Consider the following 14,277-nt stretch of genomic DNA (forward strand, 5'->3'; position numbering starts at 1 on the left):
TTTATAAGTTGACAAAATAAATGTAAATGATTCACAAAACAAACCGTCTTTATTTTCAAAGGGTACTTGAGCATCTATTCATTCAATACAGCATCAATTCATACAAAACATGGAAGGTAGACTAAACCTTCATCAATGATCTAAGCACAGAAGGTAAGAATTTCAGAAGTTCCAAGAAAGCTTCTTAGGCTGCCCTTCATACTCCTGGCCTACAGATGCTCCAAATACCATACATGGCTATGACTCATTTGAATCTAAGTAGTTGATTAAAATGCAAACATTATGACAAGTTTGATCATATTTACATCTTAATGTCACTTCAGTATCAGATTCTGAGGACCTTTCCAAAAAAAAGTGATGTTGGAGAAGTTGCAAAGTAAGACTAACAACTGAGAATGGGTGGATTTGGGAATATTAAAGATTAACTAATGTTGTTTTATAGGCTGTTATTAAATTCTCTTATAAAATCATAATAATTATACAAGGTGGACAAATATAAAAGTTGTGACTATATCATAGCATCATTCACAAATAAGTAATGAATTTCTATCTACACAGGACTTTATTTGAGGGAAGTGTTTCATAGTCTTGGCATATTCTACAACTCTGAATAAACTAATTAGGCACCTCCTAGGAACCACTGTGGGTGAACAAGACCTTGTTTCTTCCCTTAGGCTCTAACAGTCCATGAGGTAAATTCCCAAAAGCTTTAAAAGTAAAATAAATAATCTCTTATGCTCTGAGAAAGTATATTACAGGACTTAAATCTATTTCATTGAAAAAGCTCCAGTGATCAACTGGGTGAGTTGATGAAGAGACAGATTTTGAAAGAAGATAAGAAAAAGTTATAAATGACTCTTTTAAGTGCTAAAAATCATACCACATTTCTAAGACTTCTCTCAATTAAAAAATAGGATTTGATTACATGCTGTACTTGAGGGGAAGCTAAAAATAATTTGTGGAGTGAATTTTTAAAAGCAGGGTCTTTTAGTTTTTGATCTATCATTTTATTAGGCTTTAAACTGTACCTTGATTCATAGGGTTTTGGTTAAAAATTTTTGTTTTATGATGTGGTGTAAAAATGTCCTAAAGCACCTAATGACAGAGCAAAATGCATCTCAGATGCACTAATTAATGGGAGTGATTAGGTCCAGGCCAAAATTGTCAGAGCCAGAGATAAGGGGCTCAAAATGGACATATATGTATGTGGTGACAAAACCTTCATGGAGCACAAATAACAGGAATTTGAGTCTAGCATGTTTATTTGATTCATAAATGAAGAAAACTAAATTTACCTTTCATCAGGTGAAAGGGAGATAAGAGCAAGGCCAAGAATGATTAATTGATTTCTGATTCTTCTTTTATAGTTATTTGTGCTAGAAGTTTTATTATAATTAAATGCATTTTATTGTGGCAAAGATATAATAGATGAATAAATAATATAATATCGCTATCTTAAATGCTCTTAAATGCTCTGAGATTCATGAAAAATAAATAAAGCAATAAATTTCAAGCATACCAATTGCTTCTGATGGAATATCAGGTAGAGATGCATGTGAGAACTGAACCCACAGAGCAAACACACAATGTCCAAGTGAGACTGGGTGAGAAGAGCAGTTGGTTGCCTTTGTAAAGTAATTAAGAAGTGTCTCTAAAACTCCTGGGGCAACCAGTTCATAACATCATACAGTTTTATGTGGTCCTGAATCCCCAGTGAGATTTGGCTGCGTGACTATCCAGGATGAGCAGACGAGAAGCAGCAACGGACTTTACTTATGTATCAGCTTTTGTGGTCCTGAGAAGGTGAGAAAATCCCATTATCCCAGAACAAAAGTGGTTCTCTATAGTTGAGATTCACCTGCACAAAATCAGAGCACATCTCAGTCTGTGCCAAATATCTGAGGGCACAGTGGAAAATTGAAACAACTATTTGGACATGTGCTCTATGGAGTTCCACATAAAATGTTTCCAAATATTTGCATTTGGAAGACCCATATACAGAGTTTTTCCTTTTTATTTCATCCTGGTTCACACTTTCATTAACAGCTGGGCTATAACAATAGCTTCCCAGCCAGTTTCCCCAATTCCCATCTGTCTTCATTGCAGACCGTACTATGCACTGCTGTCATACCACTCTTTTAAACTGCTGCTCTAGTAATAGCATTCCCCTATTCAGAATGATGGATGGCTCTGCCTTGCCTACTACATGCATTTCCTCACACTAACATTTCCTCACATCACATTATGCCCTCACACCTCCCTCTCTACCTTAAGCTCCTATTACTCTCCCACTTTCATGTTCCTTTTCCTCTAGCCAACAGGACTAGCATTCCCCAGGAACACCATGCACCAAGCCTGTCTCCATGTCTCTGTTCATGTTGTTCTTGCTGTTGGGAACACGGCATCACTCTTCATTCCTACTCCTCATTTCTCTCCAATTCTACCTCCTCCACAAACCTTTTCTTGCCCTCTCTCAACCAGATGACCCCATTCACCTGAGAATCTCCATAATCTTTTGGAAATGTCTCACAGTGATCAACACACTCACTCTCCTTTGTGCCATGACGACTTAATTATCTTTGATACTTGAAGACTGTGAGCTTATTGTTTGCAAAATCTAACACATTGCTCACAAATGGGCAGTAAATATATATTTGTTGACTGGAACTGAATCTAACAGTATTTGATGTCTCTTTTGGTGGCAGGGGGTTGGGTTATAAACATTATAGGTCCATCCCTGTTTATTTTGAAAGCATTTTCCCCACCCCTTCCCTTTTGTTTGCACATAGCCACTGAGATAAAACATCCATGGTTTTCTTAAAAAATTAAATCTTTGTTACTAAATATAACAAAAGAATGTAAACATTATTTATTATAAATGGGTCTGGTTTACTACAAATTTTGCAAGAAATTGCAGTACTAAGCATTTTCAAACATTTGAGTAATGCACATTCAGGATTGAGGCAAAAGCACATTCTTCATTGAATAACTACTTCAATATCTTTACTTTTATAAACACAATGATTTCATATCAGAATAAGTAGATATGTGTAACCATTTTCATATGCAAATATGATAGACACAAGCCAGGAATAGGCTACCTTTACTTTCATCTTCTATCACTGTAATTTATGAGAATAATCTTAAACTCAAAAAAACATATTCAATGCTTTGAAAGTGATTCTTCCAGGGGCACCTGGGTGGCTCAGTCGGTTAAGCATCTGACTTCAGTTCAGGTCATGATCTTGTGGTTCGTGGGTTCAAGCCCTGCATCGGGCTCTATGCTGGCAGCCCAGAGCCTGGAGCCTGCTTCAGATTCTGTGTCTCCATCTCTCTCTCTGTCCCTCCTCCGCTCATGTTCAGTCTCTCTCTCTCTCTCTCTCTCTCTCTCTCAGAAAATAAAAAAACATTAAAAAAATTTTTTAAGTGATTCTTTTGAACATCTATAATTTTTTGAAGCTCTTTCTCCCCCAATGCAGCACTTTCTTCACATGCCATCAGCCTCTTGTGTTGGTGCCTTAAAGATTTGCTCCTCTCCCCTCCCATTTGTAATCATTGACCGACTCTTCAAGCTTAGCACATTGTTTTTCACTCCTAGCTTTCCCTTAGAAAACTGACTCACCAATTTTACATATTCCCATTCTAGGTTTTTCATCTAAGCACAGCTTCTAGTGCACATTTGGCCCACAATAAATATCTCTTGAAAAAATAAGTAAACAACATAAAATTCCAGTGCAATCTATTCGATGGCTACAGTACATCTTCACTACAGTGACCTTCTACTACTCTAAATTCAATGTATCCCAAACACAACTCAGTATTTCCCTTCCTTTCCAAGCCCCCAAACATTCTCAATTCCCTCCCTCTGGGCCCCAATTTCTTTCTGTTCCTATTCTTACATTATATAGAAGTCATTTCTGTTTATTTCCTTTCTGTCTTCCCCTATCTAAAATGTTGATTATTCCTATTGTTATGTCCCAAACGTCTTATTCTAAGTTGTGTTTATAGCATGAAGTCAATCACAATATCTAGCATTTACTAAATCCTTCACAAATGCTAGGCACAGAGTTCTCTGTGTATTATTTATTATTTATTTTTATTTATTACTTTTATTTTTCAAAGTAACTCAATGAGAGGATGCTATTATTTCTATTTTACAGATGAGAAACAGTTTTTAAAATATTTATTGATCATAAGGAAGCACAAGGATATATAGTTATATACGAAATTGTCTGATATCCAGGTGTGTATAAATTTCCAACACATAGTCAAATATGTAGTATTTATAGTTTTTTCTAGAACATTTTCTCTAATAAGCATTGATAAAGTCTTCTTGAAAAAATTTTAAGAAAATATCACTTTACTGGTATAAATAATTAAATTTGGCAAGAGAATTAACTTTTTCTATGCACATTTAATGAGAGGAATTATTATCTAGTACATATTTGCACTGGCTAAATAAAATGCCGTACTTATAAATATGTTATTTAGAAATTGACATTAATGCACTAATTCCAACAACTATGTATGATGACTACGATCATAAAATAATGTAGCTGATAAAAATCACCAAAATACACTAAAAATACAAAAAAAAGACGTGTTTAGTTTTTCTTTGAGGTACCACACATTATTTTATCCTCAGTATTGAAAGAAAATAACATCTATGAAACAAATTTTACAATTAGAGATGGAGGTAAAATGACATTAACAGACACTGATTAAAAAAATTATATTTAAACCAAGAGAATCCTTAAAGCAAAAACTGAAACACTGGGGGAAACTCATTGAGCGTATCTAAGATATACAGTAAATGGCTTGCTCCACTGATTCCAAAAACCTGCAAGCTGCTTATTAAACATCAATACAAAGGCTTCAAGATGAGGAAGAGTCAGAAAATGTGGCTGCTGAAAACTGTTGTAATGAAAACCCAAGGGAAATGGCTCTCTTTTAAAATAAATTAAAACTACTCTTGTGGAATAAACAAACAACAATAAGCAATTGTTACTATGATTCTTATAATCTGCAAATACCTGTGATTATCTGTGAGTAAATGGTGCTGACTGAAATGGGAAACAAGTCCAGGATGCTGTGAACAATAGCACGCAGGGAAGGGAAGATGTACTAGGCACAAGTTGGGTGCATGGCTTTTTACTTATATCATTTCAGGTAATCCTCATGACACTTCAGTGAGGTAGTTCTAACCATTGTCATTTTATAGGAGAGGAAACTGGAACCTGGAGGTTTCCTTACTTAAGATCACACAGTAATTTGTGAAGCTGAACTGAATTCTGCCTTTTGACTATGATTGAGTGTTCTTTTCTTGCTAGTATAGAGCCTCTTTTCAGGATTAAAACACAATACAGCAATTTCGATATGAATAAGTGTTCCTCCCACCTTTCCAAAGGTCTCTGAGCAATTCCCGTGATGGAGTGAGAGGAGAGGTGGACTGATATGGGTCAGAAAATGCCTAAAGGATCCAAGGACATACAGGTCTTCCTGTCCCTCAATGCACTTGGGAGAAGGGAGGGAATAGGAGGAAATGAGAATTACTCCCAGTTTATTCTGCTCAATCACCACCAAGCTGTTTGGGCTTTTTGTGGGAAGAGGGAGGTGAGAGAAAGGAAAAAGAAGAGAAGAGAGGGAAAATCTTGGAAAAAAGAAGAGAGAGAAAAAATGAGAGTGGTACTCCAAGTTGGAGAGAATGATTCAGAGGAGTTAATTATCCCACTTTGCTAGGGAAGCACACAATTAAAACATCTGCATCTTTTGAAATATCTAACTAAAAAAGACAAGACTAGAAAGCCTTTTCTTTTCTTTTTTCTTTTCTTTTCTTTCTTTCTTTCTTTCTTTCTTTCTTTCTTTCTTTCTTTCTTTCTTTCTTCTGTCTGAAGCACTTTTAAAGTTGTCTACACATTGCAGAATGTTTTATGTTTGATTTCCTTTTAATGACCTGAATACTTGGATTGTTTCTTAATTTATATATGGTGTGCTGTGGTTTATACATAGGTCCCATGAAAAATAAAAATAAAGATACGTGTGTAAGTCTGTGCACCAAGACAGGAGGAAGAAGTAAATAAAGGAAACAGTTTAGAAAAACCTGTTTCTTACACTTTCCACCCCCATCAACAACAAGAAAAGAAACCAAAAAAGACCATAATTCATGAAAAAAAAAATAATCTGAGTTTTAAATAAGCATTATGAAGATTCTTATTGAGTATAAGTTTTTAAGTATTATGTTATAAAATTTAATGGAAAATTTTTCTTTCCCTTAAAAATAAACCAAAATACCACAGACATTTCCCAAAAATTCCAGCTGTCTGCTTGCTCTCCTTGTGTCTCCAGAACTATTTTATTTTTCCTCCATTGGTAGTTTAAAGATGTACTCCTTGATATGTAATACCATTTTAAAGAGTTTAACAGAATTAAGATTTTGTTCCTGTATACTAAGTTTATTTTCACATAATTCAGGTACACATTGCAAAATTAGAGTGTTTTAGTTGGAAGACTTTATTTTCTAGTTAAAAACTGTCATCTCAATGAAAGAAAATACATCTAAATCAAAGGACAGTTTAGTCCAACAATTTAACAAGTATACTAGTGTATGCATGAGTGTGAAATTTTGGAAGAGCCAGACTTAGGAGGAAATAATTTCTAATTTGTAATCAAGTCCAAGAGTATTTCTAGCAAAAATATTTTTACATTCTACCACACCCAATGTATTGCATTTTTTTCTTCTATGTTGGTTTTTCCACTGAAGCAATCATAGCCCAAGTACATTTCTTTCTAAATCCAGAGCATCCATCCATCCATCCATCCATCCATCCATCCATCCTTTCATTCATTCAGTTCAAATAAAAGAGCATTCATTGCACACCTACCAGGTGCCTGGCCCTATGCTAGGCACGAGAGAACAGAAATGAATAAAGTACTGTTCCTACTCTTGAGGACTTGACAGAGCAGATTAAAGAGTAATTGGGTAATTGCAGTATAATGAAGGGGAAGTTACATTAACTATCTGGACAAATGGTATGAGAACAAGACTCTAAGAAGGCAGAAATCTCACCTCTTACCTCACCTGCACACGGTACTATCTACTGTTCACAAAAGCAGTTCACAAAACATTCTCTCCTGCCTTTGGCCTCTGTTCCTGTTCCTTCCTACATGTCCCCTCAAACAGGCTGACCCTTTGTATCTTTCATCCACCAAATAAGCATCACCTCCCCTGACTATCCTCTCCACTGTGTCCCACAAGGTTAGTTACTGTTTATTTCATTCTGTTAGCACACTGTCTTGTCTCTTCAGTTTCTCCCTTAAACCTCTAACTACTTGAAGGCAGGGAGCTTTTCTTTCAACTTCATATCATCAGCGCTTACCTTGTAAATGTGTGATGAATGAAAAAAAGAATAATTATAAGAGTCTACATAAAGACATCTCACTGTGCCCTCCCATACACATATATTGCCTCCCCCTAAAAAAGAAACCATTAAGAACTCTTTTTTTTCTTCCATCAAAGTAAGAATTTAAAATATTTTCTCTTTTAAATGCACTACTCCCCAGAGGGCAAGCCATTCATTTACTTCCCTGGCAGAGAAAAATAGTAAAGTGTCAAAATGTCTAAGCCAGTTTGAAAATATTCTGGAATTTCTGGTTTCTCTTCTTTGATTTTTACACAGCTATATAAATGTAGACCTGTTCTGAAAGTCAGCTTGAAACACACATTTCAAGGCATTTGCAGTATTTTTTTTTTCTTTTTGCATTTCATTTGGTTGGACAGTTGTTTAAAATTTGGTATACCAGACTGCACCTATTTATGTTGGTTATTTCAAAATAGATGTCCATGAGTCACTGTTTTTATATACTTTAGCTAGTCAGCCAGTTCAGAGGGGAAAAAATGGTTAAATTATTAGAACAACAATTACTAACAATTACTAGAAGAATGATCTAATACAGATTAAACTATAAGAGAAAACAAGAAAAGGAAACTTAGTTTATATCTCACACAAGTGCATTCTAATTGTCTGATCAAACTGTAAATGTCATTTCAGAAGAATGGAAAATGGAGCTCCATATTATAAAAGGGCCACTAAGTATTTAAATCATGAATAAAAATGCATAACAGAAAAAAACATAACACTTGCAATGAGAAACTGTCTGTATTAAGTATATTTGGATATGTCAGTCACTGCAATATTTATTCAATGAACCAAGCTTCTGGAATTTCATTTCTATTTGCCACCTGGTGAATAAAAATGTGTTAAGTTCATGTTGTCTCTGACCTTTTACTAAAAATTTCATTCCTTAGTCATATTCTGCATTGGTGGTCAGAGTTTGTTGCCAAGAATTTGCTTGTCATCTGAATTTCCTTTCACATGTAATCCTTCAACTGAATTACACCATCCTAGTGATTGCATTTGAAGTGACAGAACTAGCTGAAGAATTTTCTATGCCGAGGAGCTTCCTTCTTTAAAGAACCATCAAGAACCATTATAAAACAATTAGAACAAGGACAGATTCTGTATATTTTGGTCATTTGTGCTCTGAGATTGATGGTAGTTAACAGGGTATCTTAAGTCAATGCACCTACAAAGTCTCATTGAGTGGCACAAGCTCACTGTGAGTCTATCGCTCTGTCTCCAGGGGCCTGTAAATAGTCACAGAAACTGCGCCATTAGTTGCCTTCACTGGAGGATTTGACCAAATTTATCTAAGGTTATCACTTCAGATCCCATGGTCTATGAACTTTTTTTTTTTAATGTTTGTTCATTTTTGAGAGAGACACAGAGACAGAGAGACAGAGAGAGATAGAGAGTGGGGAGGGATGGGGTGGGTAGAGAGGATCTGAAGCAGTCTCTGCGTAGACAGCGGCAAGCCTGATGCAGGGTTCCAATTCATTAACCATGAGATCATGACGTGAGCTGAAGTCGGATGCTCAACTGACTGAGCCACTCAGGCGCCCCAGAACTTCTTGAAATAAATGCAGTCACTTGTGTACGTACACACACGTGCGTGTTTGTTTAAGGAGATGGTTCATAATTTTTTCATATTCTGAAAGAAGCTATGGCCCAAAAACATTTGAAACCTTAGCCTTTGTAGCAGAAGTGTTGGCCAAGGATTCCTGACATTATTTGCCAGTCAGTTCTCAAATCCCTTCTGCTGCTGTCCAGCTCTGCACAGCTGCACACCTGTGGGCAGGACAAAGGCTCTGCTGAAACATAGCCTTCTCCAGGTTTCATTTATGAGTTTGACCACATGAAGTGGTGCCTTGACTCTATCACAAAGTGGATTTCACTTGGTTGACTAATCCGATTAAGCACACAAAACTGAGAAGCTCAGAGCTAAAACTGGGCCCTAATCCATATCATCTGGCCTGGCAAATTGAGTGTGACCATTCACATTTCCTTTCTTTGGTATGTCTCCATATAAATACATTTAGGATTTTTTTTTTTTTTTTTTTTTTTTTTTTACTGTTCTGAGATATTTCAAACAGAAAAGTTCTGAGAATAATATAATGAATGTCCATGTAGCCATCGCCCATTTGTCTGTATTTCTTTTAGAGTTAGGCCTTTAAAAGAAACGAAATTAAAATATTCAGATACATTTGAAACCCAGCATATCCTCCTTAATCTCAGTTCTCTCCTTCATCCCTCATTTAAAAGCAATCCTTTTATGTATCACTTCTAAGCAATAAAATATTTATACCACATATGTATACTAGCCTGAGCATTCTGTAAGTATTGGTTTCCCATTTTTTAAAACATTATATAGGTGCTCTCATAGTGTAAGAATGTTGTCACACCTTATTTTTGGCTCAGTAAGTTTGAGATTTACCAATATTAATTCATATAGCTCTAGTTCATTCCTTTCAACTCCTGGATGGTATTTTATTGTATGATCACACTGCCAACTATTTATCCATCATTCTCTTTGTGGATATATTAATATATATTCCTTCCACCATTCTAGTTAGATGGACATTCTAGTTATATCTCATGTGCCCATCTGCACAAGACCCAATGATGCCTTCCCTGGTCTCTGTGGCAGGAAGGAATTCTCCCTTCTTACGAATAGCACTATTGTTCTTCCAAGGTCAAAGGCTCAGCCTCATCCATATTGGTATCCATGGTATCTGGCATTATGCTTAGCACATAATAAGTCTGTTATAAATATTTACTATTTAATTTAATTACTGCTGGTTTCCCTGTATGGTAATTGGTGTATCTGGCTCAACTTTCTTACAAGATTGTTTATGTTTCCCAGGAGTAGGCCTTGTTATGTACATATTCTCATTCATCATACTGTACTGTACAAGTTCTTTGCATTTAGTAAGTCTTTAATATTTACTGAATGACTGAACAAATGAAATAAAAGAGGAAATGTTAATTTTATTAAGTGTGAGATATCTTCATACTGCAGTCAACATTACATTTGAGTTTCTATCAACACAGCCCTTGTCCACTATATCAAGTGACTTTTCTACCCAAGTTAGTCTATTAGTGTTTATTGTCAATACTGAGGTCTAAAAGGGGAGTTATTCCCATAGAAACTTATAAATTCCCATAAAGAACTAAATTTGTCCCATGATGGCCAAACACATAATGGTTTCTTTTAGTCCCTTTCTTTTAATTGCCCAGGAGAAGAGCGTCTTCCCTCATATGAAATAGCTCCTTCCTTTATAAGGTTTATGTACATATGCCTGTCTATTGGACAGCTGTCAGAAACCCTGGGGGCTCAAAGAACAAGCTAATCTCTGAAGACTATATGGTTTTCTTCTCTCTCATCTTAGAACATCTGTGGTTTTCTCTGGCTCTGTTCTGGCCCCCTTGGTCTCCTGACCAGGTTCCTCTGCTTCATTCATGGTTTCTGCTCCCTCTTAACTTCACATTGCACTCTCCCTTATTGATCATGACCTGAACTCCAACTAATGGCATCCTTTAAATTTTAACTCTACTGACAATTGACTCACCATGTTTATGTTTTCATCCCATGTGTCCATAAGTCACGTGCCAGCAGGGAAATGACACAATGTAGAAAACAGAGTTTTCCAGCCTAGGCCAGAGAGTAAACATTTTCAGCTTTGTGGGCCATAAGGTCACTGCTGGGACTACTCAAACCAGCTGATGTAGTGTGAAAATAGTGATGGACAATACGTAAATGAATGTGCATGATAGTGTTTCAATAAAACTTTATTTATAAAACAGGTAGCAGGCTGAATGTGGCCTGTGGGCCATAATGTGCTGACCCCTGGCCTAGGCAATGGAGATTTCAAAAGGAAGTGTTAATGGGAGACAATCTACTGACATCCCTTACATAGAATCAAAATAGGAATAAGCAATTGACTCCAGAGCTACAAGACTTGACCAGAAATCTGATTGTTCTGTGCTTATGTTTACCAAGGCACCTTCTAATGATGGTTTGATTTTGCACATGGCTCTGTTTACAGGAAGATAATTGGACAGTTATGTGCATTTGAGTATTCTAACTCATTAGAGAGTTTTACAAGGGCTAGTAAGCAAAAAGAACCCTTTCATATGTGACTAAAGTGTACAAAGTAATGGTGACTCATATGTCAGGGTTTACAGTCATGGCTGGATGGTGATTTGTAATTGGGACAATGCACCTAGGCTGTGCACTTGCTCATGGGCACCAGTAACACTTTACAATGTACAGTCATGGAACAAACGACACTAAAACCAATCACAGAGAACTTGATGCCAACCAGTTACGATCCAGAAGTCATCCTCAGTAACTCAAGAAAGCCTTGACCAGTGGAACACACTCACTCACACCACTTCTGATCCAAAAAGGTCCCTTTTAGTTTCACTGAAGGTTCCCATATACAGATGCAACTGTAACCCATGAAGACCAATAGATATCCATATGCTTTTTCCTAAAACCCTTGTGGTTTTATAGGATTGGCAATAACTACAATCTGTTCCACTTGTAGATAACTGTCATATTTGGTAAGGAAAATAAATGTTTGAGAAATCTTACTATTTTTATTTTTAGAGGTCCATACATTTATGAAGTTTATTCTTAAAATAAACTTACCATTTGTTGCTAAAGTTATTCTTTACAAGCCTGTTATTTTTTTTCAAATGAAGGAGTGTTTTCACACATTTTGATTATATATGTGTATACGCATACAAACATATTTCAAAGACAATATTCTCAATGTTTGAGAAGAGATAGAATGATGGACGAAACACTGCTGGCAGAAACCAAATTACACAGAAATTTTAGTTACTTTTGATTACAAATAATGGGCATAAGGTGACAGTCCATGGGAAGCCATTAATACCAGTGAATCCCAGATATAACTAATAATGAGCATGACTTTTTTTTTTCAAATTTTTTTCAAATGAAGGAGTGTTTTCACACATTTTGATTATATATGTGTATACGCATACAAACATATTTCAAAGACAATATTCTCAATGTTTGAGAAGAGACAGAATGATGGACGAAACACTGCTGGCAGAAACCAAATTACACAGAAATTTTAGTTACTTTTGATTACAAATAATGGGCATAAGGTGACAGTCCATGGGAAGCCATTAATACCAGTGAATCCCAGATATAACTAATAATGAGCATGACTTATATATCTTCTTTTTTAACCCATTGTCAGCTTAGCTTCCGTTTGCTTTTAACCAGGACTACAGTACATCACAGGAAGTACCTAGCAGAGGTGAAAATCTCTAGATTAATTAGGAAGAAAGATTTTCAGGGAGATTACTTTCTATTTAGGCTTTTCATAGGTGCTAAAAGAAAAGAATGCCATGGCATATGCAAGGAAGGAAACAGAAAAAATTAAAACTTTTCCCTCTTTTCTAAAGTTATAAGTTATAAGGCAAGACTTCAAAGTAACCCAAGAAACCAAGCATATGAGCTGAGGACAAGTCAGAAATGGATGCTCTTGAGTTCTGGGCATCCTGTGGAAGGGAGACTCGAGAACTCTGAGCCCAGCAAAAAGCCAAGGGACTAAACCTGGGGATTTGCCACCCCCTCTGTTCTACAAGGGAGGTGAAAGGAGACGAGAAACTGGAATTCTACCTGAAGAAAATTTCCACACATATGTCAGATACCAACTTGATAGTTGTCATTATTAACATCATTAATATTATTTAAGTAGTTTTCTACTTATTAAGCCTCCAATCTGACAACCTGTGCTAAGAATTTAAGCAAGGGTATTTGGCAGACTTAAAGTGCCCTAAAGTCCAGGCTTTCTTAGGGTGCTAGGAAATAGGGTAATATTCTGTAACACAAATTACCCGGAGAACTCATGTTCTGAGTGTCATACTTAACATTTGTAAAACACGCTTCCTTTACAAAATTATATTGGCCAACTTTGCCAAGAGCCTGATTCAGTGTATATTCACTATGATAAATTTAGCTAAAATAAAATCTTATCCCTATAGCTCCTCAGAAAATGCATACAGCTTGTTGAAGAATAAAGATGGTGGTGGTGGTAGAGGAGGGCAAGAGAGGACAGAGAAGAAGTATATGTTATGTACACACACACGTACACACACACACACACACACACACACACACAAAACAGCCACATGGGACAGAGAGAGAGTTACAATGGAAGGTGCACCTTGTCTTACTTCTGCCATGGAGTCTTATTCTCTAACAGTTCCATCTAGCAGTTTCTTACAGTCCTTTGAGGAACCGTCCATTTGCACACACACACAAAGGGGCGTGTGTGTATGTGTGTGCACACATATATTCTGATCCTCATTACTTGCAGATTCCATATTTGTGAATTTTCCTACTCCTAAAATCAGTGCTCGCTGGGCACTCATGATCACATGTAGACATGAAAAAGGTGGCCCCAAATATGTCTACTGAAGCCACATTCCCAACTGACACTGAAGAAAGCAATTCTCTGCCTTCTTGTTTCAGCTCCCATTGTAAACAAGTGTCCTTTTCAAGGTGCATTTAATACCATGTTTTTAATTTTTTTGTTGTTTTTTTGAGAGGAAGGTGATTTCACTGTTTAGGAAAAGTTTTCAATTAGCAATAATCGCGCCTCGGATAAACCTCATTGGCTACGATACTGCCACTGCGCAAAGCTGATTTCACTGTTTAAAAAGGCCCCCATTATAGTGCTGAAGCACTGTCTAGTGGTTGGTTTGTTTTTGTTTTTAGGGTGTTTTGTTGTTGTTGTCACTGTCTAGTTCTTAAGTACAAGTAAGCTATGGTGTGCTTTCCAGAGAAAATACATGTAAGGTAAGCTTCATTTAGATATGAGTTATAGTACTACTCACT

General features: G+C 36.3%; 1 protein-coding gene and 1 pseudogene across 3 annotated transcripts in view; both read right to left on the bottom strand.

Moving 5' to 3' along the window:
• Window positions 1-14,277, bottom strand: part of KCNQ5 (potassium voltage-gated channel subfamily Q member 5) — a 518,932-nt gene that overhangs the window by 485,844 nt on the left and 18,811 nt on the right. The window lies entirely within an intron of this gene.
• Window positions 14,001-14,083, bottom strand: LOC128777939 (U4 spliceosomal RNA; annotated as a pseudogene).

The sequence above is a fragment of the Panthera pardus genome, unplaced genomic scaffold (genome assembly GCF_024362965.1).
Source record: "Panthera pardus isolate Hobbes unplaced genomic scaffold, ASM2436296v1 HiC_scaffold_17, whole genome shotgun sequence".
Taxonomy (NCBI): Eukaryota; Metazoa; Chordata; class Mammalia; order Carnivora; family Felidae; genus Panthera; species Panthera pardus.